This window comes from Aristolochia californica, unplaced genomic scaffold, assembly GCF_029961685.1.
Source record: "Aristolochia californica isolate CCGP_79_NKW_82.1479 unplaced genomic scaffold, dmAriCali1.0.hap1 SCAF_6, whole genome shotgun sequence".
Lineage (NCBI taxonomy): Eukaryota > Viridiplantae > Streptophyta > Magnoliopsida > Piperales > Aristolochiaceae > Aristolochia > Aristolochia californica.
In genome coordinates this window covers 28733056-28760607 of record NW_027182257.1, presented here as the reverse complement: position 1 = coordinate 28760607, position 27552 = coordinate 28733056, and the positions used below count along the sequence as shown (strand labels likewise).

The 27552-nt window shown below is 40.0% G+C and overlaps 2 pseudogenes; both read left to right on the top strand.

Moving 5' to 3' along the window:
* The first annotated feature begins 4151 nt into the window (after nt 1-4151).
* On the top strand, nt 4152-4888 carry LOC137935304 (glyoxylate/succinic semialdehyde reductase 1-like; annotated as a pseudogene).
* Nucleotides 4889-12397: 7509 nt separating this feature from the next.
* LOC137935303 (aspartate carbamoyltransferase, chloroplastic-like) lies at nt 12398-13312 on the top strand (annotated as a pseudogene).
* The last annotated feature ends 14240 nt before the right edge of the window (nt 13313-27552 follow it).

The window sequence follows — 27552 nt, the reverse complement described above, 5'->3', positions numbered from 1 at the left end:
AAATAAGACTAAAGAAGAATTAGCTCTCCTACTTAGCTTGGTGGCAGTCCTATATTAGGAATTTGATAGTCTAACCGTTAAGAAGGAGGACTGCTGAATCAAGAACTGAACTTTTTACAAAGTGGAGAGTTCCTGTTGATCCATGGGGCCATATCATAGAGAGACTTACTGTTTAGCAATGCAACCTCAATCTAGACATTGGAATGGACGTTGGAAGCACTACAAAGGGATAAAGTTGCAGAGCTGGGCTTTATCAAAGTCCATGATTGTGATGGGGTAATAGATAGTTCCTTATCCAAGCAAGAGCAAGGCATGATACACACGATAGCTGCTTTGGATTATGTTAAGCACCTAGCCACAACCCAGGACCATAACAGATTATGAGTGGGCCTGAAGTCCAATTTAAGTTCTGGAGTGGTACAACCTTCCGTGACATCAATAGCTGGACTGCCATGCCTTGCCTTGGGCGGCGAGATTGGAAGGGAGAAGGTGGTAGCTGCACTTGTAGCTGATGGTCTACCCAGCTTACACCTACCATTTGAGAGTCATTGTCTTGTGGAGGGACACGGTGATGGAGGAGTTTTATTACACTTCTGAGCACTGAGTATAGATCCATTACCTACAGAAGATAGGAGTATGCCCAACATCTAGCATGACTTATTTGATTGGAGTATGAAGTGATGTCTTATGGCTAGGAGTGATTTTGCTTTCACTTATATTATGCCAGTTGGGCCTCTTGGAAGAGACCACCAGCTTGAGGGGAGTATTGGAAGATACGGTGGACTGCCATTTTATATCGGAATATCCTATACACCATTTACAACAAGTTGGACGTTCATGATTTTCTCTCACCCCCAACTTGAGGGAGAGTGTTGGAAGATGGGTCGAAGCCCACACGACCAAGGAAGGACCACACATCCAAGCGATGTAGAAGATGGGCTCAAGCCCATCAGACCAAGGAAGGCCCGCATATCCAAGAGATGTGGAAGATGAGCTCAAGGCCCATAGACCAAGAAGAAGGCCCATAGGGCCACATAGTGATGGCAAGATGGTAAATGAAGAGTTATCTCATAGAGATGTCATTGATGTAATTAGTTGAAGTTCCAGGGGCATATATGTAACATTATAGGATTATTAATCTATAAATTGAACTTCAAGGGAAGGGTTAGGACATAAGTCTGTTAAGCACCTAGCCAATATTACCCAAAAGACCGGCCTGGTAGGTAGTGAAAAGCCAAACACTTAACCCATGACTATAACATCACACACCCCTTGGTGAAAGACTTTGCCCTCAAACTCTTACGATCTGACGCTCAATAAGCTCCTTTGTTACCAATCGACGTCCATGGCGGCCCACTCTAGCGGCACCGCTAGGTCACCCCCTCCAGGATTCAAACTCACAACGTAAGTAGCGTGTTATGTACGCAATAATATTGCTAATTTATTTAGAGTCTAACTAATTATTTTTCTTTACTTTATTTTATTTCGGTTAAAGAATTAATAGGCCATAGAAGCATTTTTGTAATATTTTATCTTGAACCTTGTAAGGGTGAACCCTATTTAAGGGTTAAGAGTAATGAGAAAAAACAAGTATTAATTTAGAGTAAACAAGGGTTTTGAGTTCTCCTCAATGAGCTCAAGGGTGTGGGTTCTCCTTAACGAACCTAGGATTTTCAAGCTTCCTTGCGGCTTGATTTTTTTCTTTCTCTTCTTTTTTCCTACAAATCGTTGTGTTAGATCCGGGATCGTAACAACTGGTATAAGAGCAGGAACATAATGAGTGATTCTTTATTCCAAGAAAAATAGTTTGCCATACTCTGATAAATGGGAGAAATACGCACAAAAGTTTTAGTATTAGAAGAAATATTGCGTGATGGCCGCATAGGTCGTGCGACCTCAAATATCCGAGCAAAAAAAATTCACATAACGCAAAGCCATTGCTCGAGCAGACGCTCAAAACATTACACCACCACCATGGGACGGAAGTTGTCCTCGCACACGCCACGGTTCCAATTTCTTCCAACGAAGATTCGAATGCTTCATCCTCAGTTTTGGAACCCCAAAATAGCTACCCCAAGAAGATCAAGAAGCTTCTTCCCTAACTCTTTAGACAGCCGCCGGTTTCCTTTATTCCGGCAGCCGGCAAGGCGAGGAGAACATGGGAGAAAGGGTGACGAGAGAAAGGGGAACCACAGTGGAAGACATGGCGTCGACAGCAGGAGGAAAAATCAGGACCTGTGATAGCCTACAAAAAGAAATTTGGGGGTAAGTTTCTGAAATGCCCTCGATTTTTTGGTCAAAATGCATCTCCCATGGGGTTGATGGGGCTCAAATGGGCTGAGCAGCAGCAACGCTGCTCGAATTTTAGAGACATGGGTTTTCTGGCTTTGCTAATTTTGGGTGTTACTGGCCACCCTCTTGAGGATCTGGTTGTGAGGCTACCTAACCAGCCCAAGGTGAATTTCAGACGGTTTGCTAGTTACATTACCGTGGATGACAAGTCTGGGAACAGTCTCTTCCCTCTTCTTCCCTCTTGTGTGGTGTTGCAGAATGTCCAAAGAATCCACTGCTCAGTTTTGCTGTTGGGTTTCAAAAATTATGTCTTCGGGGACCCTTATTTGATTCGTATGGGTTCCAAATTTGGGGTTACGTCTGGTGCCTTCCACACGTCTGATGAAATGCCTGAAAGAAAGATGGGTTCTTGGATTAGTATGCGTGCAGAGTATGCTCAGAAAGGGCAAGGAGGCTTGTGCCCAGTGGAAGGTGATAAGCTTGATGGGGTTGCTGTTATTTCAGTCCTCTCAGATTGTGCCCAGTAGAAGGTGAACGTAAAAGTTAATAATTCCAAAAAGATTGTTGAAAGGGATATTACTATAAAAAATATTTCAGGAGAACACATGAAAGCTGAGATGATGAAGAATTCTAAAATTGCTGCTGCTGTTGCAATGAAGAAAGATGCACAACAGGAGAAGATGAAAACTGACAGTAAGGATTTGGAAGAAGTTGAGTAGAATGAAGCAAGTGCTGTTAATTCTGGAAAGACTGACTTTATTTCATCGGTGACAAAAATGGGTGCTGCCAGTGGACCATTAGATGCTGCCAACCAGGATAATGGGGCATTGTTAGTGGATGTATATGCAACGTGTGGGATGGCTATAGTCAAAAAAAATTTCAGCACTGCACTCTTCCAGCAGTATTGAAGGTAACTCTACCCGAAAACTACATTTTCTGATTCTGACCCTTAGTGGCATGTTTCTCTTACACAACCTAAGAAATTTAGAGCCACATCACATCCAGTAGTATTACATACCCACAAAGAAATTTTCTTGCAGTTGGCTGATCTTATACTAGATAAAATGCCTACAAAAGGGGGGGAGTACTGGATTTCTTTACTACGAGGTTTTGTTGAAATGGGTGGTGATGTTGCTGGGGGCAAGGATTACTGTCCTGTACAGGATGCTACTGATTCTTGCAGCACAGGGATAGCAACATATGTCATCTTTGTTCTTGCTGCATGTGCCATTCTTGGAACTCTTGACACTGACAAATGGGGTCAATTCTGCATAACAAGGAACAGGTTGGAACTGCTTGTTAATCTAGGACCTACCTTTCTGAGTTTATATGCAAAATGTGAATTGTTAGATAACTCCTTGGCTGTAATTGAGCAGATGCTCCAGAATTTTTTTTTGTCTTTGATAGCCTTAGATCTGGGTTTGGATTGTCATGGATCCTTAGACGAAGCTGCTGGTTTTCCAGCACATGGGTTATGCAAAGTTCCACCTATTGTTGGGGGTGATGTAGCCTGCAAGATCTCTGTTGGCATGCTCAGACAGATTCAGACAAGTGTTGAGTGCAGGTTTGAAATCGTAATTGCTACAACTAACATAAAACCTCGTAAAGATGGAGATAGTGGGGTAGGGACTGTTTTGGCTCCCGACTCTCAGAGGGCAAGTGAATGCACGATAGTAACCTTCTATGCTGGTTTTCCAGAACCTGTGCCAATCCGAACTGTGAACCAGCAAGGTTCTTCTAGACTTCAGGCTGTTACCATTGTTGCTTCAGCTATAAAAGCTGACTTCTATGACCTCGGTAGTGGAGCAGCAGTTTTTTCCCAAGTCCATGGATCACCCTGTGCTAGAGAAACTGCAGAAATGGAGGTCAGATTTCTGGGCTTAGGAATCATGGGGAAGGCAATGTCTATGCATCTCCTGAAAATGCATTTAAGGTCACGGTATGGAACCGGACTCTCTCCAAGTGTGAAGCGCTTGTTGAACAGGGTGCCTCGATAGGAGAAACCCTTGCTGCAGTTATAAAGAAGTGTAAGTATACAATACTTGTGTTATCTGATTCAGCTGCTACTCTCTCGGTTGTTTTTGACGAAGGTGGAGTGCTGGAGGAAATATTCAATGGAAAAGGCTAAATTGACTTGTCAACCATTGATGCAGACACATCATAAGAAATTAGTGAGGCAATCACAAAGAAGGGTGGATATTTTCTTGCAGCCCCTGTTTCAGGTAGTAAAAGACCATCTGAAGATGGCCTGCTTGTCATCCTTGCTATTGGAGAGAAGGCGCTATATCAGGAAGCAGTTCCTGCTTTCGATGTCATGGGGAAGAAATCTTTCTATTTGGGGGAGGTTGGTAATGGAGCTAAAATGAAGCTTGTGGTCAACATGATAATGGGCAGTATGATGAATGCTTTGTCTGTAAATTGCACACAAATTTCTCTACATCACTGGGTGGTCTTTGCACCAACTTCTCAGTCCAATTCCAGCAACATTTCTGTTGCCAAGTCAGACCTCCAACATAGTTTGGTTGATATGATAAAAAATGGTCCACAATGCCAATTGGTCGACAAGACTATTGTGCCCGCTAATACCAAATGTTAAGCACCTAGCTAATATTACCCAAAAGACCGGCCTGGTAGGTAGCGGAAAGCCAACACTTACCCCAAGACCATAACAGAGTCCCTTTCATTTTTTCCATGAGATAAAATCCATAGAGTCCTTAAAATCAACAGTAATCACCAGCAATGAACCAATAGAGGCAGTACTACGATGGAAATTTTCTAGTTCGACGAAGATACGAGATTAAAGGGCCAACTCGAGAAAGTTTCCAAATGAGTATACCAGTCGGATAATCTTCTAGCAATGCAACAGCTTGATACTGATAATTTCCCAGTTGGATAATTTTTTACTTTGTTTTTTCAATCTCAGCAACTTTGGTTGATGTGTGGGCTTCTAACCTTGAGCTTGTGGGCTTGAGCCCATCTTCCAACACTCCCCCTCAAGCTGGAGGAGAAAATACATCATAAATACCCATGAAAGGCAGATTCCTGGTGGTGATGTATGTTAGAAGAAGCAGGGTGTTGATTGGCTAGCCTTGTCTATGGATCATCTACACCCTCTACATGTAGCTCAGTACCATGAGCAGAAAAATTCACAGGTTCATGTTCCACCAGGTGCTGATTCGGCACCCTACATGCTGCAGGTGTAGAAGATGCATCAAATAGCAAAAGATCAGCAACATCGGGCATTAAATTGTCTGAATCACCTCCTGTCACTTCATCCGTAGCTTGCTTGAATTGATACACCTCTTGCAAGTTTACATCAGTCTCAATCGCACTCTATTTTTCTGGTGAACTACCTCGAACTAAGTGTACAAGTAACCCTGGAGTCTCAACCATCTCTATATCAGTATCAGTTTCAATAGCTTGGCAAAGTATACCTCTACTATGGGGGCTAATACAGTCATATTTTAAGGTCTTAGATAGCTGCACAGCTACACCATATGTCATCATCATCCGCCTGCGAACAATATCAATTGGGTAGGAAGCCAACCCAACACCAATTGTGAACCCCCAACCCAGACAAGAACTTGCGAAGAAACTATCCTATAGCTCACCAACAAAAACCACATGCATAAGGGAATCATACCTTGCAAAGTAGAGTCCACGGTAGACAATAAGTCCCACACAGGGGATGTTAAATCCACAATAATGACGAACAATGCCATCTGATATAAGTGTCTTCTTGTAGACATCTATAAGACCATTGAACTGCCTCTCACCTCCCTTCTTGGAAGCCTTGGCATCATTGGCTAGATGGGTTTGAGCATAATCAAGTGAATAGACAAAAAGAAGGGAAGAAGCACCAGTAGATCCTCCCGATGCCAAGTTACACACAACCCATTTCCAATATCCATCTCTATCTTTCTTGAAATTGAAGAGTCTCTTGAAATAATCCTTAAAGGCAAAGTCAAGGGCCTGGGTGGGGAAGGAACGAATAACATATGCAACATTTCCCTTCCACAAAGACACAAAAGCCTCATCCTTAATTGTTCGTGCAAAGCAATCACCACTGCCCTTGTAGGGGTTAGAGAGCCTGCCACCTTTGATAATTTCAGCCTGATTATGGATCAAGAGCTTCACCCTCTCAATTGGTGCAATTGCTGTTTTTGAGACAGTAGCAGAAACACCTAACTTGTCTGTCATCACTCCTTTTGCCTGCATTTCCCTGAACTTGTTCGGTGTTTGCTCACCATTCTCATTAATTCTGTTACACGATATGATAGTATTGCAAGGAACAGGATTCCGTCTTGTGACCTCACTAAATAATTGAGTTGCCTCAGTTAACCTTCTACACTTTGCATACATGTCAATTAGACATGTTCCAACAAAGACAGCATATATCAAGCCAAGAGATTCTAGTTCTTTAGAATTTGCAGTTAAGGTCCACTTTGAGTGTTCAACCTTACTAAGTTTGTGTTGTGTTCTCATAACATGCACTTGCAAATCTACACTGCTTTGAATTGGGTGATCAAAAGGATTCAGCTTCTAAAAAATGAAAGATGTTATCTTAGTTGCTCTATCATACTGAGAAGTGGATATTTCTACCCCCTCCTCTTCTTGCACATTTCCATTAGAGCAAACACAAACTAATAACAAGTTTAAAGCAAATTTAATCAATGTAACTGATTCAAGCTCAAAAAAGACATCATCAACACCTAACTTAGTATCATAGTCATAAACCCTTCTAATACGTAAACTGGAAAATGCATTAATTAAACCCTGATATGGGGTTCATAACACCATCTGTTCTAGCAAGATTATCAAAGTTCCAACAATGCTCATTTCTAAGATATGCCCAAGCATAGTTGCTGCTAAAATCATGCTCTGTCGGTCAGATGGATTTTTTTTGTTTTATGAACTTCCACATCCTCTTCGAATCCAACAACATGCATTTGGTCTGTTCGCCCTGATAATTCTGAGTAGCGTTGCTGCTGCTCAGCCCATTTGAGCCCCAGCCACTCCATGGAAGCTGCATTTTGACATAAGATTCGAGGATATTTTAGAAGCTTACCCCCAAATGTCTTCTTGTTGACGGTCACCGATCTGGATTTCTCCTCCGTCTGTCGCCATTTCTCCCACAGTTGTCGCCCTTTCCCTTTTTCCCATTTTCGATTCACGCTGCAGTCAGTCAAAAGCAGATAAAACGATGGTTGTCCGAACAGCTGGGGAAGGAGCTTCTCTATTGCTTCACATAAGGTGTGTTATGAGGTACTCTTGAAGCTAATAGGCCTTTCGACCTTTAATTTCTGATTATGAAGGAAAACAGAGTCGAAGTCCCAGTCCTGGATGACGGAGACCTCATGGAGGATTCTTGGAACCATGGGGTTTGCATCCAAGCACTGCTTGCCGATGACCGTGATGACGAATGGCATGTTGTCCACCATGGGCTTGGCGTTCCCAGAAATTTCTTCATCCTCAACCTTATCGTCCCCCTCCGCTTCTGGAACTAGCGTGTCTACCTTTGGATTGCCTGGCTCCTTGTGGTTGGAATGCCATTTTCTGGATTGCATCGCTGGCATTCCCTGCTCGACGCAACCCAACTCTTCATCTTTCGGAATGGCGACCTCTCGATTTTTTTTTACACTTCTTGAAGGTAGGGTATGCTTGCTGAATGCAAACTGGTGAACCCCAATCGGGTTGTTCCAAAGAGATTTGAGGTCGAACGACTTTGGAATGGACAAAATTATTTGCCGAGACTGAGGATGCACCATCTTCTTCCGAAACAGTGACCCTTCCCTCTGAATCCCTATCTAGATGAGTCTCGATTTCGGCCCATCTCGCAGACCTTTCAATGGAAGCCTAAAGTTTCTGGACTATGGCACGCATTGCATCTACGATGGACGAATTCCTCATTGTTTCAGCTCTGATACCAATTGATATGGTCCCAAATCCCACAAGGCGATTCATAGGGAAGAAGAAGAAGGAGAAGCAAATCAAGCTCGAAGGGGAGCTTGAAACCCTGGGTTCATTGAGGAGAATGTCGATCCTAGGGTTCATTGTGGACAACGCCAATCCTATGTTTTTGGGTGAAGTTAGACTTGTCCATTTCATTCTAACTTGTCCCTTAAATAGGACTCAATGTTTACAAGAAAATAAAATTACAATTTTACCCCTCCATGACATTTAACTTGAAAGTAAACTAAATGACTACCTAACTGATTCAGTTAGAGTAATTGACTCAGCCATGGTGTCCCTGCCTGACTCAGCCCACTATTGGGTTCATAACCATCTTATCTATAGGAGGTCACTTATAGTGTGTGCTATGGCTCTGTATTTTTCTTCTACACTAGACCGTGCTACTACATTTTGCTTCTTGTTTTTCCATGTAACCAAATTCCCTCCAACCATCATACCAAATCCCGAAGTAGATTTTCTGTCATCCGGGGATCTGGTCCAGTCTGCATCTGAGAATCCTTCAATTTTGAAGTGACCATGGTTTTTATAGAGAAGTCCTCTTCCTGGAGCTCCTTTCAGATATTGTAGTATCCTATCAAGTGTTTGCCAATGACTAAGTTGTGACTTGTTCATGTATTGACTTAGCACACTTACTGTATATCATATATCCAGCCTAGTTACTCACAGGTGTTGGAAGATAAGCTCAAGCCTACACGACCAAGGAAGACCCACATATCTAAGATTATTATAAGATGGGACACACGACCAAGGAAGGCCCACAAGATGGGCCCAAGTCCATAAGAAGTAGGACCCACAATGATTACCATGAGCTGACATCCTTATCACATAAGTTGGAAGATCAAGAAGAACTCACAAAAGTATCTTTATCTAAGGGTCACGACCGAAAATAGTTTTAGTTTGAGTTATGTTTGTCTTTTATATATATTGAGTTATTTAATTATGCTAGGACTTATCTTTAAGTATTAGAGTTTGGGTGTAATTGAGACAAGGGTAGTTTTATTGTAATTGGACTCTATTACCTTCCTCTATCATAAATAGAGGTTTATGTACTCTGATTACGATAAGTTATTGATGTCAATGAAGTATTTCACTTTTTCATAAATTCAACAATAGGTAAATAAATCTTCCTACTAGTCTTTGATATTTTCCAATATCTACATCTTCTTCAGTGCCTCCACATAATTTTGTATTTGAGTCCATAGGAGTGTCTGCTGGTTTGCATCCCATCATTCCTGTCTCCTCTGGTAGATAAAGAGCATACTTCCTTTGGGATAGCACAATCCCATGTCTGGATTGTAATATTTCAATACCCAAAAAATATTTGAGTAGTCCAAGATCCTTTGTCTTGAATTCAGCAAAAAAAATTTCTTTTGTTTTCTGGATGCCCTCGAAATAATGACCAGTTAAAATGATATCATCAAAATATACAACCAGAATTACCTTACCTCTCGGTGTGTTTTCAATAAATACTGAGTGATCTCCAGAGCATCTGTAAAAGCCGGCCCATATGAGGGCTTGACTAAATTTCTCAAGCCATGCCCGAGGGGACTATTTGAGACCATACAAAGATTTTTTTAGTCGACATACTGACTCCCCCTCAACCACACTATTATGCACGCAATAACATTATTATTTTAATTTTTTAATTTAATTTAATTTAATTTATTTTAGTTAAAGAGTTAATATATCATAGGGGCATTTTTGGAATATTTTATTTATAGGGGTATTTTTATAATATTGTATCTTAAACCTTGTAAGGGTGAACCCTATTTAAGGGGTAAGCGTAATGAGAAAAGCAATAATTGATTTAGCATAAAGAAAGGTTTTGAGTTCTCTTCAACGAGTTCAGGGGTGTGCGTTCTCCTCAAAGAACCTAAGGTTTTGAAGCTTCCATTTGGCTTGATTTTTGTCTTTCTTTTCTTCCTCCCTACGAATCCATGTGTTAGATTTGGGACCGTAACAACTGGTATCAAAGAGGAAACATAATGAGCGATTCTACATCCCAAGAAAAATGGATGCGCGATCAATTGGAAGAAATACGCGCATGGTGTAAAGCATTTGACGCAACATGGCGTGTATCTTCCATTACAATTTCTGCAATGGAGAAACTCGCTGCCACAGAAAAGGTCATACGACCTAAACTTGCTCGAGACGCTGTCTCGGATGGGCAAAAAGGCCAATGGCCAGAAAATTCCACCATCTCCGAGCATGAAATATGCACGGAACGAAAGGTAGCAGACGCTGTCTCGGACTGGAAGCAAGTCCAAGGGCCAGAAACATTACCAATTTCCATGCAGGGAAATCCAAAACTGAACAGTGGGGACCCTGCACATCCAAAATCGAAGTCTAAGACATTGGACTCATAACTTCTGAAATCAGAAGGTGGGGACCTAGATTTGTAGAAATCAGAGGGGTATTCCACAACCCCCTTCTCACGGGAAGCCATACGTCTTCCACAGACGATGCAAACAAATCCGAGACACCTCCCTCTCGAAAAATTGCCAAGCTGAGAAGCCCCAAAGGGGTGCTGTTAGCCGTTGAAAAAAGCCCAACGGGTATCCAACCGCAATGCATTTCCATTGGCGTCTGTCGTTCCGGCAGCCGACATGGCGAGGAGAAAAAGGGAGAAAGGGGAACCAGAACACTTCTCAGACCATGAGACGGAAAATCCCCAAGCGGAGAAGCCACGACGTCTTCCTATTCACCTCCGGAGAAAGAGGAGGCTCCGTCGGACAAATTATGGGGAGATTTGACTTCTGGACACCAACTCTCACTCTCAATCTACCTCTCGACAGAACATAGGGAATCTAATTTCCAAATTTGTTGGGGTAAGTATTGGCAACCTCAAATTTGCATTCAATCTTTTGGAAATATATGGAAAAGGGACGATGACGGACAGTTGTATGATGGAATTCCAGCTTATGTGTATGAATTCCGAGAAGGAATTTTTTTGGATGTTGTTTTATTTTTCTACTACTGAGAACAACAGCAGTGAACTTGTTCTTGGTAAAATTGACAACATTGTGCTGAAATTGTTGGTCCCATGTATGATGCTCGGGCCCTATTCGTAGAAATTTTTCTATTCGGTGGGAGTTCTGAATATGAGAAGAAGCCAACGTGGTAAGAAATGGAGATAATTTTTTTTGGGTGTGCTGGGAATGGTCTTGTGGATGCACTATTTTTTTGTGGCTGGGTTGGACAGTAGGATGAATTTTCCACTGGCTGCTGCTATACAGTGCATAAAAGGGCTCCAGTAGTTCGCTGGGGTGGCACTAATCCAGAGGAGATATTTGATGAGTACAAAAAGACTTCGCTGGGGTTGTCTGGTGCTACTGGTTCTAACTTCATCATTGGAGTGCTCTGCAAAGAAGGTATGGTGGAAATGGCAATTGCCCTATTTTTTTACTAAAAAAAAAATGGGTTGCCACTGCATGATTTTATTTATATGAAATTGCTGGATGCCACGTTTAGTGAAGGTGGTGAAGTGGGTCTCTTTGAGTTGCTTCACCGGATTGAACATTTAGATTCTGAGAAACTTGGTTGGTTGGATAATGATGCTATTAGTTTTGTTTACAAGAAAGGTTGTCATTATGCAGCTTCTGGTGTTTACTTTGTAATGAGGAGAAAAGGCATACTTGTGCTTGGTGGGTTCTCTGTCATAGGTGTCATGGAAGTTGCACTTGAATTTCTTGATCATGGAATTATTCTCGAGGCAATTAATGTGCTTGATGAAATGGCTGAAATAAAGGTGGAGTACAGGAATCCTATGTTAAGGAGTTTGATGTTTTTGGGAAGAGTAGATTTAGCAAATCAAGTTTTTGACAACAAGCTTGATAGAGATTTAGTGTCGTGGAATTCCATGATTATGGGTTATGCAAGGGGATCCATAACAAAGTGTCATCCCTCCACTTCGTGTAGTTATGCAAGATTTCTATCTAAACATTTTCTGGTTCATAAATTTCTGTATAGAAGTCCATTTCCATCACACCAACGAGACTTGCCATGTATGGACTGGTTGGAAGAACGAACTGAAAGAATGTCACTTGGTCAAGGAATTCAATGCTTTTCCTTAGGTGCTGGAATTACAACTTATTCTGTGGGAGAAAAATTTCAACTAGATGATGTAATTCAGGCTCAATAATTTGATAGAGATATTCTCAATGCAATATTTGAAGTGGTGTGGGAAATGGAAAAGATAGAGAAAAAATCTTCTAACTGTCAAATTTTGAGGGGTTATCTCATGGCCACTCTCTTTTATGAGTCTTCAACTAGGACCAGATTGTCCTTTGAGTCGGCTATGAAGCAGTTGGGTGGAGAAGTTTTGACGACAGAAAATGCAGGGAATTTTCTTTAGCATAAAAAGGAGAAACACTTGAAGATACCATAAGAACTGTCGAAGGATACTCTGATATAATTGTCATGAGGCACTTTGAAGGTGGTGCTGCTAGAAGAGCTGCATCAATAGCAAGAATTCCTGTTATTAATGTTGGGGATGGTCCAGGCCAGCACCCTACACAACCTTTGTTGGATGTGTATACGATTGGAAGAGAGATATGCAAATTGGATGGCATTAGAATTGCCTTAGTGGGAGATTCGGAAAATGGCAGGACTGTTCTCTCATTAGCTTATCTGCTCGGGAAGGACCAAGATGTGAAATTCTACTTTGTGGCTCTTGATGGTGAAGATGAAGGATGATATCAAGGAATACCTGACATCTAAGGGGATAGAGTGGGAAGAAAGTACAGATCTAATGGAAGTAGCGGCTAAATGTGATGTAGTCTATCAAACACGTATTCAACGTGAGAGATTTGGTGAGAGGATTGATCTTTATGAAGAACCTCGCGAGAAGTACATTGTGGACCGTAAAATGTTGAATGTATTACAGAAACATGCAGTAATTATGCATCCCCTTCTGAGGCTTGACGAGATAACCATGGATGTGGATGAGGATCCAAGAGCTGCATATTTCAGGCAAGAAAAGAATGGCATGTACATTCGAATGGCTCTTCTGAAGCTTTACTTCTTAGTTGGTAAGGTGAAGGTCTAGTGATCTTCAACTTGAAATTTTAGTCACCGACATGAAGATATTTAGTTTTGTTTGTTTATCAATTTTGGAGTGTGATTATGTGACTGGAATATGAAGTCGAAGTAGCAAAAGAAAGATGTCTGGTGTTCAGTTTTTTTTTCTTAAAAAAGAAATTTGCTACTCGGGTGGAATGCTCCAGTTTTGGGCGTCCAGAGGGCGGACACAACTACCACGGATGCTACTTGGGAACAGGTGGAGACGTCGGCATACAGACCCTACCTTCGAGCTTGTCCCTAAAAAAAAAAATTTGCTACTCGGGTGGAATGCTCCAGTTATGGGTGTCCAGAGGGCGGACACAGCTACCGCAGATGCTACTTGGGAACAGGTGGAGACGTCGACATACATACCCTACCTTCGAGCTTGTCCCGGGGGGGGTGTAATGTTATGTACGCTATAAAATTATTATTTTTTTTTTAATTTACTTTATTTCATTTCAGTTAAAGAATTAAGAGGCCACAGGGGCATTTTTGGAATATTTTATTTATAGGGGTATTTTTGTATTATTTTATATTAAACCTTGTAGGGGTGAACCCTATTTTAGGGGTAAGAGTAATGAGAAAGGCAAGCATTGATTTAGCATAAATAAGAGTTTTGAGTTCTCCTCAACGAGCTCAGGGGTGTACGTTCTCCTCAAATAACCTAGGGTTTTCAAGCTTCCCTTTGGCTTGATTATTCGTCATTCTCTTCTTCCTCCCTATGAATCCATGTGTCAGATTTGGGACCGTAACATATACCCAGGTGGTTGTTGCATATAAATTTCTTCTTTAATATCTCCATTCAGAAATGCATTTTCACATCAAGTTGATTTTATTGGCCAGATAAAAATATACGTACCGAGTTCATTTTTGCCACTGGAGAGAAGGTTTCTTCATAATCAATCCCATAACACTGAGTATAACCTTTGTCAACCAGTCAAGCCTTCAACCGTGCTATTAACCCATCCGGATTATGTTTGATAGTATAAACCCACTCGCAACCAATGGGTTTTTTATCTGATGGAAGAGGAACCAATGACCATGTCTGATTGTCATTAATTGTCTTCATTTCTTCATCCATTGCTGCCTTCCACCCTGGATGTTGTAGAGCCTCCTTATAGGACTATAGAACAGATATGGAGGAAATAGAAGAAAGAAATTGATAACATAAAGGTGAGAGGCGATGATGAGATATAAAATTTGAAATGGGATGAGAAGTAGAAGGTCTAGTGCATGATCTAGGTTCTTTACTTATAACAATAGGACGAGTATCATATTGAGGGCAAAAAATAACTGGGGATGAATGACTTATCTCTGTGGGATTTGTTAACTCGGCAGGAGTGGTGTTGGCCACTTGCTCTGGGGTTAAGTAATCTCTATATCATGGGGCACAACCGGTTGAGGGGAACCTGGTATTGAGGACAAACCAGGAGGACCATTATCAGAATAAAATGAGGAGTCTTCAAAAAATGTTACATCTTTGGACACAAATAAACGTTGAAGAGTGAGACTATAACATATATAATCATTTTGTGTGAGAGAGTATCTCAAGAAGATACACTTGATAGATTTAGGATCAAGTTTGTTGTGTTTAGGAAATGAATTATGAACAAAGCATTGACATCTGAAGGCTTTCAAAGGTAGTGAAAATGGATCATCATTTGGAAATAATCTAGAATAATGAGATTTATTACCAAGAATGGAAGATGGTAGACGATTTATAAGAAAGCAAGCCATAAGGACTGTATGAGGCCAATAAAAGTAGGGAACTTTCATGGCATATAATAAAACTCGAGCTACCTCAAGAATATGACCATTTTTCCATTTGGCTACACCATTTTGATGAGGAGTGTAGACAGATGATGTTTGATGGATAATGTCATTTTCTTGACAAAAAGAGTCAAGGTCTTTGGAAACGTATTCTTTGGCATTATCAGATAGGAGTATTTTTATTTTTTGACCAACCTGTGTGAGTACCATAGCATGAAATGACTTAAAAATAAATTGTATCTCAGAATGCTCTTTAAATACAAAAACCAAGTAGTGCGAGTGAAATCGTCAATAAATGTAATAAAATATTTTGCATGAGAAATGTTGGAGACGCTCAAGGGCCCCCAGACAACAGTATGAATTAAAGAAAATGGAGTAACACTTTTGACTTCTGGACGAGGAGAGTATGTACTCCTTTGATGTTTACTCAATTGACAAACCTCACAATGAAATTCTGACCTTACTTTAAGAGAAGGAAACATATAATCAAGAGACTGTGCAGATGGATGTCCCAATCGATTGTGCCATAACCTTGTCTTATTTTCAGTAGAGGAAAAAATATTCATTTTTGGCACGTCCAGGTAGTAAAGTCCCCCTTGTTCATGGCCTCAACCTATCACCGTCTTTGTTATAAGATTCTGAAATACACATGAAGTGGGTGAGAAGATAACAGAGCAATTAAAGTATTTTGTCAGCTAACTAACAAATAATAGATTCAAAGGGAAAGTTGGAATGAAAAGAATATGAGTGAGCGGAAGTGATGGTGTGACAGAAGTGGATCCTTTCCCTTGGACTTTGGTTTTAGAATCGTTAGCTATGGTAACAAAGAATGTAATAAATTTTTGTTACTTGTAAGATGCTCGGAGGCTCCTGAGTCAATTATCCAGGATGAATATGAGGCAAATAACATACCTGAAGCACCAGTGGTAGCAGTAGTTGTAGAGGAACTAGGAGAAGAACCCAACATTGTCTTCATTGTCTTCATTTTCTTAAATAACTCATACTCTTCATCAGTAAAAAAAAATTTTGTGCTGCTAATTTTGTGGGTTCTTCTTCTTCTGTATCACTTACAAAGGCTTGATTAGCCTTTGTCAATTCTAACTGTCCATTGGCTTTATAACATATTTCTTTATATTGACCACATTCTCCACAGTAACTGCATGCCTTGTAATCCTTGTAATAGCATTGATCTATAGCGTGGCCAAATTTCTTACAATGAGTACATTCTTTTTCATATGCTCTGTTGGCACCAGTCCTTCCACCTCTTCCTCGGCCTCCTCCATAACCTCTGCCTCGCCCTCGGCCATGGTCAGATGGTGGTCCTCTATGATTTGAATACATAACGGATGGTACTTCAATAGTGGATGAAGAAGTGTCTCGAATACGGAGTAGTGTTGCACATACATAATCAAACTTGGGGACAACAGAAGCACTCAGAAGTCGACTCTTGGCAATCTCAAGATGGGGTTTAATATTTGCAAGGCAAATAGCAGTAATTAAGGCTTCCTTCTGCTTGTCTTGGATAGAAATATCTGTGGTTGAAGGCTAAGCTAACTTTCACTCTTGAAGAAGCCTCTAAAGCGGGCCAAGTACTCATAGATATTTTCTCATTGTTTAGTATTCAACATCCTTTGGAGAATATCATATGGTCTATGTATCCAGGCAAGAGTACAATTTAACACGTCTCCCAAATTTGTTTAGCAGTGTCAAGATGAATGACATTATTGGAGACATGTTCTTCCATGTTGTTGATTAGCCAACTAGTCACCAAAGTATCATTTTTCAACCATTTGTTATAAAAAATATTATCTTCATCAATAGGTGGTCCTCGGGTGGTGAGGTAACCAAGTAGGTCTTTTGTTATAAGAAACCTCCAAACCGATGTGGGCCAACTCATAAATTTTGATACTCGATATAAGGGTACAGTGGTAATTCTTAATAAATCACTTTTGATATTCATATTTTCTTCGGCCCCTTCTTCTTCAAAAAAAAAAAAATTTAATAATAACACCTAGTAGTATTCTTCAAACAACTCGATGTATGGAGAACTTTAGTGTTACATTGGGTCATGGATCAAGTAACACGGCGTGAGATTTGTGAATCCAACACTGGTCCTGAGTTGCTGGACTCAGTAAGGAGGGTTAAAGATCCCTTATTTGGGTAATCTTCCACCAGTGACCAGTCTCCCTTTTATGAACTCATTCGAGTGCTAAAGTAATAACTAGAATGAAATTAATTTAGGGGGAGAGATAATGGAGGAATACCTGTTCTTGCTCACGTAAATCAGGGTTTCAACCTTGATTTGATGTAACTTGTTCTAGGACTTGAAGGCCTAGCTTAGGGGGCAGCCTTGGCTCACGTTGATGGCTATCCTTGCTCTGTTTCCGTGATGATTCCCAGCAAGAAGAGTTGTTATGATCCTTCACGTGAAAGAACCAAAATTCTTCTTTCTTTGCTGCTCGTCAAGAGAGAATTGAACCCTACTTGTTGTTGACGCTGATGTTGAGGGAAGACCCTGTCTTTGGGCTCGGAAAAGGGGTAGGAAGCTCCTCTTCTTAGTATGGATGATGAGGGATGAATTTGGGTGAAGATGGATGGCAATGGAGGGTGAAGGATGGGTTGGATTTTTGGAGTAAACCCTGAACTCGAGATCAAGAGGTGATCTCAACCTGTTTAGACTAGGTTATTCTAAAATCTCAAAACTTACCTATTTCATTCATTCATTTCCCTTAAATAGGTCACGTCATGGAGTTTTAGGGTTAGGGTTACAATAATTCCCCATAATGCCCTTACATATAAAGTAATTAGAAATAACTCCTACTTAAAACAATATCAGAAATAAATCTTACTCAAAGTAATATAAGAAATAAATCCTATTGAGTGAGTTGTTATTGCCTCCTTCGTTGTGTGACTCAGTGTGCTATTGAGTCCACAACATTTAGCATTGATGCTAAATTATTATTATGATTTTTTTTCTCTAACACCACTTATAAGAGACTCAATAACAATCTTCTATATCAGGGGATTCTTGTTTCCATGAAAAAAAATTCCAACAATCTGATCATGGACTGGTCTTGGTTAACAAAATTTCCAAACCAACAAAACTGTTTTGATAACTTCTGCTAGATGGAGAGGCATGCATATCCAAAATATCATAAGATGAAAACATTCACATACTCATCTTTAAATCATCTTCTAAATTCAAAAACTAGTAACATGAAGAAAAAAAATTAAGCACTTATCTCACGATTTGTGATCTTTCATCACAAAAGAGCCTTCTTTGAGTGGTGTTGATCATAATTTCTTTAAAGCATCCTTTTGACAAGGGATCCTAAATTTAATGCTTTGATACCATGTTGAATTTAGGATCCCTTTTTCAATATTCTGAGCGAGAGAAAGGAGAAAGAAAAAGAAGAAAAGGGAAGAAGAGCTCTCAAGTAGAGAGAAGAAAAAAAAGAAAAGAGAGATGTGTGCCAAGCAAAGAGAGAGAGAGAGAGAGATATTTACTCAAGTAGTAGATGTGTAACTTGATTAATTACGAATTACAACACCTCTATTTATAGTAGAGGAAGTGATAAAGTCCTTTTAAAATTAGCTTTTCAATCTCCTAATTACATTCCAACTCTAACTCTCTAAGATAAGTCTATCATGAAAAGATAACATAATCAACTAGAAGTCTAATATGAGTTGAACTTGAACTTTTCTTCAATAACGTGAATATAAGGGAGGAGGCCAGCTCGTGGATTTATCCTTGTGGGACCCACATGATCTTCGAGCTCATATTGATGAGATTACCTGCTCGTGGTATCTTTGTAGGTCCCACTTGATTTTCAAGTCTTCTAAATCATTTCAGCTTGTGTTGGTTATCTTCTTGGTATCCTACATCCTCATGGTAGGTCCCACCAACTCGTGCACCATGGTGGGTCCCACATTGTAACATATTACATTTATGTTACTTCACCCCATTAATGTCATATATTACTCTACCACTTGAGAGTCGTTGTCCTATGGAAGGACATGGTAGTCGAGGTAGACACTTCAGAGCAATGCCGATAGACAAACTACTTACAGAAGATGGAGTGTTCCCTATATCCAACATGAGTTAAGGCTGGAGTATGGAGCAATGTCTTAGTGGCTAGGAGTGATTTACTCTTACTAATATTATGCCAGTTGGGCCTCATGAACGAGAGCACCAACATGAGGGGAAGTGTTGGAAGATGAAGGCATATTGGAAGATGTACCATTTTATACAAAAAAGATTTTATACATCATTTGTAGCAACCTGAGAGTTCATGGTGTTCTCTCACCCCCAGTTTGAGGAGTGTTGGAAGATAGGGCCCAAGCCCACACAACAAAGGAAAACCCACATATCCAAGTGTATTATAAAATGGGCCCAAGCCCATAAGACGAACGAAGACCCATGCATTCAAGAAATACTGAAGACGGGCTCAAGGCCCATAGATCAAAGAGAAGGCCATAGGCCCACATACAATGATGGTAGGATGGTAAATAAAAGGTCATCTCATAGAGATGGCATTGATGTAATTAAGTTAAAGTTCTAGGGTTAAAACCCTAAACTCTAAACCCTAAGTTCAAGGGTATTATTGTAATACAATAGTTTCATAAATCTATAAATTGAGCTTTAGGGGAAGGGTTAGAACATCAAGTCCATAACCACTTCTTCCTCCAGTTTTCTCCCAATGTGTTTTTGTCCATTTTTCTCCATGAACTAAATTCATGGAGTCCTGAAAATCAATAGGTGATTTGAAGCATTTTCTGGGCAACGAAGTTTCTTTGTCAAAGAAAGGTAATTTCCATCTCGCAGAGAAAATATACTTTGGAAATTTTAAAAGATGGTGGATTTTTGGGTACTAAATAACTTTCCAATGGAGTAAAACATAAAGCTTTCAGATTCAGGAGAATTGTTTAACGATCCATCTCAGTATAGGTGACTTATTGGACGCCTAATTTATTTGACTATCACCCGACCGGATATTACCTATCCGATCCATGTGTTAAGCAGATTCATGCATGCACCACGCAAGCCACACATGGAAGTTGTCTTGCATGTGTTGCGTTATTTAAAAAGCAGTCCAAGACAAGGTTTGTTTTTCCCTTCTCAAAATGATATATTCTTGCAAGCATTTTTTGATTCGGATTGGGCTGGTTGTCCAATATCTCGTAGATCCACTACGGTTATTATGTTTTTTTTGTATCTTCTCTTATTTCCTAGTGGACAAAGAGGTAGAAAACCATTTCTCTCTCCTCAGCATAAGCCGAATATAGAGCCATGACAGGTACATGTTGTGAATTATCCTAGCTACGGTCATTGTTGACAAAGTTGAGAACATTACTTCTGAAGCCAACACTTTTATATTGTGATAACATGACTGCCTTACACATAGCTGCCAGTCCCCTTTTTTCATGAAAGAATCAGACATTTAAAGATAGATTTTCATTTTATTCGTGACAAAATACAAGATGGTTCGGTTGTAACCAAATATGTTGCTTCAACAAATCAGCTTGCGGATGTGTTTACCAAGCCATTGGAAAAAGAAGCCTTCTCAACTATGATGCGCAAGTTGGAACTTCTTGATATTTATTCTCCAACTTAAAGGGGAGTGTTGAAAAAATCACTGTATAAATCAACGATAAACTCAACCATTGTAAATAGATTGTATGAAATCATGAGTATCGTGATTATAAATTGTATAACACTTGTATAAATTACCTCTTCATTCAATAGAAATCAACACACAGAAAAATAAACTTCCCTGTTTTACAAATACTGTTGTCAGTAACGCAATATCAACAAGATATTCAGCAAGATATTTAATAGATAGAGGCCACCAGCAACTTGAAAATCTTTCTATAATGGTCTGTTGATAATAATTAACAACTTGGTATGTTGTATAACATCTCGGAAATAATCCAACTTGGCTCTCAGCAACAACTGCCAACAAAGATACAAGGAAAATCAAATTTCAGGAAATAATCTTCTGTCGTGTTTCCGTGAAGGGGGAGTCTTTGGCATAAACAATCTCAAAAGGTAATCGGTCCGCATATAATGGGCTGGCTATGAGCTTCCGCATGGGAAGGAAGATTAATGTAGCATGCCAACCAAGAAATCTTCTAGCAATACAATAGTAGATTTACAGGAAATAGAATAAGCCAATATCAACACTGGCTATCTTCAGAAGGTTATGCATTGATTCTGACAAATCGGCAGATAAACAACCAGTAGCGCAATCGGATTCGATTACCAGAGATAGAATAATCCTCGGGATGGAAAATCAGACAGCGCAACTGTTATCTTGAGCACTTCAGGAAATAAACTAGCACCAAGGAAGATAAACCTCTAGAAATAACGTCTCAGTGTTGGGTGATTTTCTTCCGTCAGCATGTGGGATGACATCAGTGCCAATGAAGTTAAACTTTTAGAAATAATGGAGAAGATTTCCATAACTAAAATGTATGATCGGATTGCTGGTTGATGAGTCAAATTTTTAGAAAAATGTAGTATGACAACATTGCCAACGAAGATGGATGGCAACAAGACAAAAAAAAAAATAGTCCAATATGACATGATCATTTAGTAGATACGTCTTACTAGATATTGTTATCCACCCACGGAAGATAGAGGCCACACCAGAATTTAACGGAACCTTTTGCTATTAATGTCTGAAGGCTCAGGATGCAATAGCAGTGATGACAGCTAATTCAGTAGACGAAGATAAGAAAGAACTGACGATTTAAATTTTTGTTGATTGTAAGTAAACTCAAAGAATCATTGAACTCTATCCTTATATCCGTAGATGATATCTTTTTGAGTTCATGCCTATGTGGACGACGTAAATCTTCAGCAAGTGTTGAAGGAAGAAGAATATGTTGTAAAAAAATCATTGATCTCATCAGGCTCGAGTAGAAAAATATTGGAATCCTAAAAACCATATATGTGACACCTGAAAATCAATGTTTTGATACCATGTTGATTTTCAAGACTCCATGGATATAGCTCATGGAGAAAAAAAAGATAGAGACTCATTGGGAGAAAACAAGAGGTAGAAGAGGTTATGGACTTATGTCTTACCCCTTCCTCTGAAGCTCTTCATAATCCTATAATATTACAATTATGCCCCTAGAACTTCAACTAATTATATCAATGCTATCTCTATGAGATAACTCTTTATTCACCATCCTGCCATCACTATGTGGGCCTATGAGCCTTCTCCTTGGTCTTATGGGCTTAAGCCCATCTTGCATATCTCTTGGATGTGTGGGTCTTCCTTGGTCATATGGGCTTTGGCCCATCTTCCAACAATTACACGAGCTACTAATTTGCTGATTTATTTCCAAAAATTGATCTCGATCTTACTACTGATTTTTTGGAAACTCCTCTCATCACCTGCTACACCGTCTTTGGTTTTTCGCTCTGTTCGAAAGTAAGCCTCGTCGAAGACACTGATGCAGAATTAAATTTTCCCAAGTTTGGAAAGTTGGCTTTAATCGAGCGCCGATTCAGTGCCTGTCGAGACTCAGGCCGAACTCGCCCTAGTCAAGACAGCGAACCAGCGACCCAAGGATCACTTACTGGTTTTGTTCGGACAGTGTCAACTCGGTTCAGGTCAACATGGTATGGGTCAACTTGACTCGACCCTTTTTTTTTCCTCGGTTATATGTGTCTAGGTCTCAAGTTCTATACCTATTTCTTCCATGAATCGGTTATATTGGTCTGATACCATTCTCGGCTCGACATGGTCCTTTTCTCCAGCTGAATTATTATCTTGGATTATTACTCTGGTCCAACATATTATTTGGTGCAACTTCCTTAATTAGTAATAGACTATCAACGAATTATCTTATGGGTCATTTTCAAAGGATTTTCATTATTTGGTACGTGTTATTTGGGCCCAGATCCATTTTAGCTGCTGCTATCATGTCTTTTTGCTTGAGACATTATTATTAAAGGAGGTCTTCTTGGTTGCTGACTGTTGTCAACATTGGTTATTCTGATAAAGAAGAAAGCATATGGTGGTCGTTGAATATTATCTTCTGGTAATTATCCATTTACCCCCTTATTTGGCATTTTTACTCGTACCATTTGAGAGTCGAAGCCTTGTATTGGGACACTGTGATGGATGAGTTTATTTCTACACTTCTAAGCAATACGTAAGACCCACTACCTACAAAAGATAGGAGTGTACCAAAAATCCAGCATGAACCAAGTCTATTATTCACCCAAGAGGTCTTTTTGAGCTACCCTGAGAAAGTGGGTAGGCTATGTGCCCCACAGTAGGGCTACTTTTTTTCTTGTGAAAATGAGTGGAAAGTATTTTTGATTATGACCATTTGACTGGAGTATGAATCGATGTCTTACACCTAGGAGTGATTTTACTCTCACGTATATTATGCTACTTGGGACTCGGTATGATTTTTTTTATAAGGATTTATTTTCTATAAATTCAACATGGTATCAGGGTAGGTTTTGTGAGTTGACGTGGTCAATCCACAGAGGTAATGAGATTATCTTTTCTGATCTATCATCTTTAGCAATTAGGGTTCGTAGTATTTTTTTCCAGTCTCTATACCCGTTAGGTTTTTATGTTTTTTACATCTATAATAAACTTTTCATATTGAAAATTTTATATTTATAGAAAGATATTCGAATCTAATTTCCAAGGAAAAATATTTTTTTCCAATCGGAGTTATCTAAAAAGAGAAATCGATATTTGAAGTAGCAAAGGTCATATTTCAAAAGAGGTTATAGTAGTAGCAGAAATCTTCATCTTCTGAGGTATTCTTTGCTATCAAGAAAGATACTTTATATATATATATATATATATATATATATATCAATTCAAATATCTGTAAGTCTAATATCTTACATATTCAACCAATTTTCAATCGAATTTATCTACAAAGATTCTATATAGAGAATTATATATAAAAAGAAATAAATGTAAGTCTATTTTCTTACCTATTCAACAAATTCTTGATCTGATTTTTTTGTAAGGAGATATTGATCTTGGAAGAGTCAATGTTCATGCTGGAAAAAAAGGGAGAAACTGTGCTTAATTCGGCTAGATGATAGAGATCGAAATCTATCAGATTACTTATCTTCTGATAATTATATTTTATGAAGAGAAGTTATATTTGGATGAGAGGTATTTAAGTCTAGTTTCAGAAAGAGAAAATTTCATGTCACTATGATCTATATTTAAAGATATATTTGCATTGGAAGAATCAAAGGTCATGCTGGTAATCTGTTGTATTGAAAAATCCGAATTTATGCCCTTTGTTATGTGTCACTGTTTGAGTTGTTATATCAAGAAAATATCTCACTTCTCCCTGGTTTAAGGGCTTATTACTACATCTATGTTATTTGGGCTTATCGTTACATCTATGATATTTGGTTCAAGCTAGGATCACTGCCTTTACCTCCCATCTTGAGGGGGAGAAGTACAAGAAGTACAAGAAAGAGGTATTTTATTCCATTTGTTGTGGATAAGTTTATGTGACCAAAATATTCAAGAAAGAAGGAACACAAAAGATGAAGTTTATGCATCTAAAAAAAAATATTTATATCGGATTATGATTATTTCATGGGTCCTTCTACAAGGTTTATTATTTTGGTTCATGTTATTTGTGTTGGAAGATAGTCGCGTTACATTACAGTTGCTGCTATTATGTCTCTTTGGATGAGACATTATTATTGAAGAAGAGGTGGCCTCAGTACCTTTTCACATACCATAATTTATTTGACTCTAAAAAATATCACGGTTGGGACACCATGAGAGTTGGTGCCCGGATTGAGACACCATGATAAATTTAACTCTAAAAAATATCACGGTTAGGATACCATGAGAGTGTTATGCTCCATTTCTAGAGATCGATCCACCAGACGTTCTCCTCCCTGTTTCTGATCAGAGAAGGCGAAGATAACTGAGCTTGTGAAGGGAAGCTTACCTTGGACCTCAAAGGGAGAATCCGACCTTGCTACAACTACTTTGATTAATGCTTCATTTCATACAGACTGGCGTCCTCCTTATAACAAGAAGGCCGTGACGCTTACACTTCCCAAGCTATGCTCTTTCCTATGACGTCCCTACATTTCCCAAGCCATTCCCATGATGTTTACTCTTCCCCAAAGCATACACTTGCCAAGACATCATTTCCCAAGCCATGACCCTAACACTTCCCAATCCATGACTTGGCCCACACTCCTAACTCAATATTACAGCCCTTGACATAACTTGAAAGTGGGCCCACCTAAATCCTACGTCTAGCAATGACTCTAGATGCTATGGAGTCCATAACATCACTCCCCTCCTAGAGAACGAGCTTGCCCTCAAGCTCGAAGGTAGGTTTGCTGGCCCATGCCGACGGCTGGATCCATGCACAAGTGGACGAGAAGCAGCACAACAACCGCGTCCCTGATTGAAAAAGAGAGCAAAGTGTGCAAGTGCCATAGCCTCATCAATGTCTGTAGTCGTTGAACTTGTGAAAGCAATCTTGGCCACATCCTTGTGACTAGTAAGAACAGAACCAGCATGGCCCATAGGCTGGCAGCAGGGCCGCAACAATTTGAAGTGGCAAGAGTGCTTCCCTGGAGAACCATCCCGGATACATGTGACCGGAAATTCAGACGAGCAGGGAGGTATCGGAAGTACACTAGGAAGCCAACTGCATAGTTGGTCTTCATCAGCATTATCAACAGGAAATCCAACTATCTAGGAAGCCAACCAGTTGTGCCTTCTCCATCATCCAGACAGCACAAGCTACTGCTCACGGTCTGGTATACCAGCAAAAACCTCACTGTGGTTGACATGATTGGTTGCAGCAGTGTCATAGCTGCAACACTGTCACTCTGGCCAGACTCTGCCCCGACTTCAATAGTGTTCCCTTCAACAGCGAGAAAAATCATGCCCCACAGTAAAAAATTCAAATTCTGGTAAAGAGAACCACTATCCGTGGAAGATACCCTATCTGCCAACAACGTCGCAAATGCGAAGGAACGAAGATAATCTGTAGCAAGGACAAGCCGTCTGCCACCTATAATTTGGGCAAAGGCTGAATTTTCCAGGCGGGGCTCCGCTGCATGATAAATTTGAGGTTGTAGTTGCGGTGAGGTGCTCATTTTACTACCATATCATTAACATCTTGAAATATCAGCACCCTCTTGAACTCCAAAGCTATACGAATTGAACATGCAGGCATAACAGAAATGATTTGTGGTGCTATCCCTGTCCTGTTAGAATGAGTTACCTCTGGCAGAGGAATATCGGGTGTGCGTTCCACAACAGATAATTGTACGGCTGAAGTTACTGCTGCGAGTATTCCTAGAAATGGCAGCACTGAGCGCAGCAGTGGCACTGGGGGCAGCATTGTTGTCTGCCCTATCAATACAACTGTTTACACTCCCGTTATGCACAGGATGGAGCTGGAACCAAGGGTAGAACGTCCATTCAGCCAAGAAACAGTGCGATGCGGTTGGAAGACATGGATATGTGCTACATAGTGAAGGTACTGCTTAGCTTCATAACTTTGAACCTGTGTTATGATTTTCTGTGGAGTCCATTGCTGTATTGCCTCCACAACAACGATTCAAAAAATTGGAAGGGGCTCTCCTGCCCACCCCAAGAATGCTACTGCAGCAAATATTGGAAACTGGTGTAGCCGTAGTGGTAATGTGACAACAGCAACAACAAAAGTCAAAACTGATAATCCGACCCATCTATGAACTTGAGCCCCTACCCTCGGCCATTACTCACCCATATGCTGGATGACACATGGAGCTTCCTCTGATCGCTTTTCACCCAAGACATTATAAGGAGTAACAAGCCCAACCTCCAACATTGCAAGGCAAAATCCAATTACCTCTTCCTACTGATTCCCTTTACACCCTTCTAGAAGAAAATTAGTACTGAAAGCATTGGAAGAGACACCAATTTTTTTTTAGTTTCGGGAAAACCCCTTTGTCATCTTTAAAGTTTAGTGCCATGCAGTAGTCGTCCACCGGAAGCAGACCGTTGTTGCATGGACCCTCTAGCACTGCAACGGTATTGGAAATGAGCCCTCTTTTTGTCGTGGTCCTGAAATGCTCATCAGCATATTGAGGTGAGTGGGTGGGTGAAGCAGGTAGTTCAAAGTGTATGGTGGATTTGTGTTTGAGGAAATGTGGTGTCTTCTGGGTATTGTGTTTATCATGATCAATTGCAAGTAAATTCATCTCATACTCTATACAGGCAGCATCCATATCATCCAAAAAAATTAATACAAGTGGTTGATACAGGCAGCATCCATATCATCCAAAAAAATTAATACAAGTGGTTGATACAGGCAGCATCCATATCATCCAAAAAAAATAATACAAGTGGTTGAATTGTACTGTTACTGCTGGCAAAATGACACAAAACAGCCACCCTGTTGCTATCGTCATTCCCCAGAATGGAATAT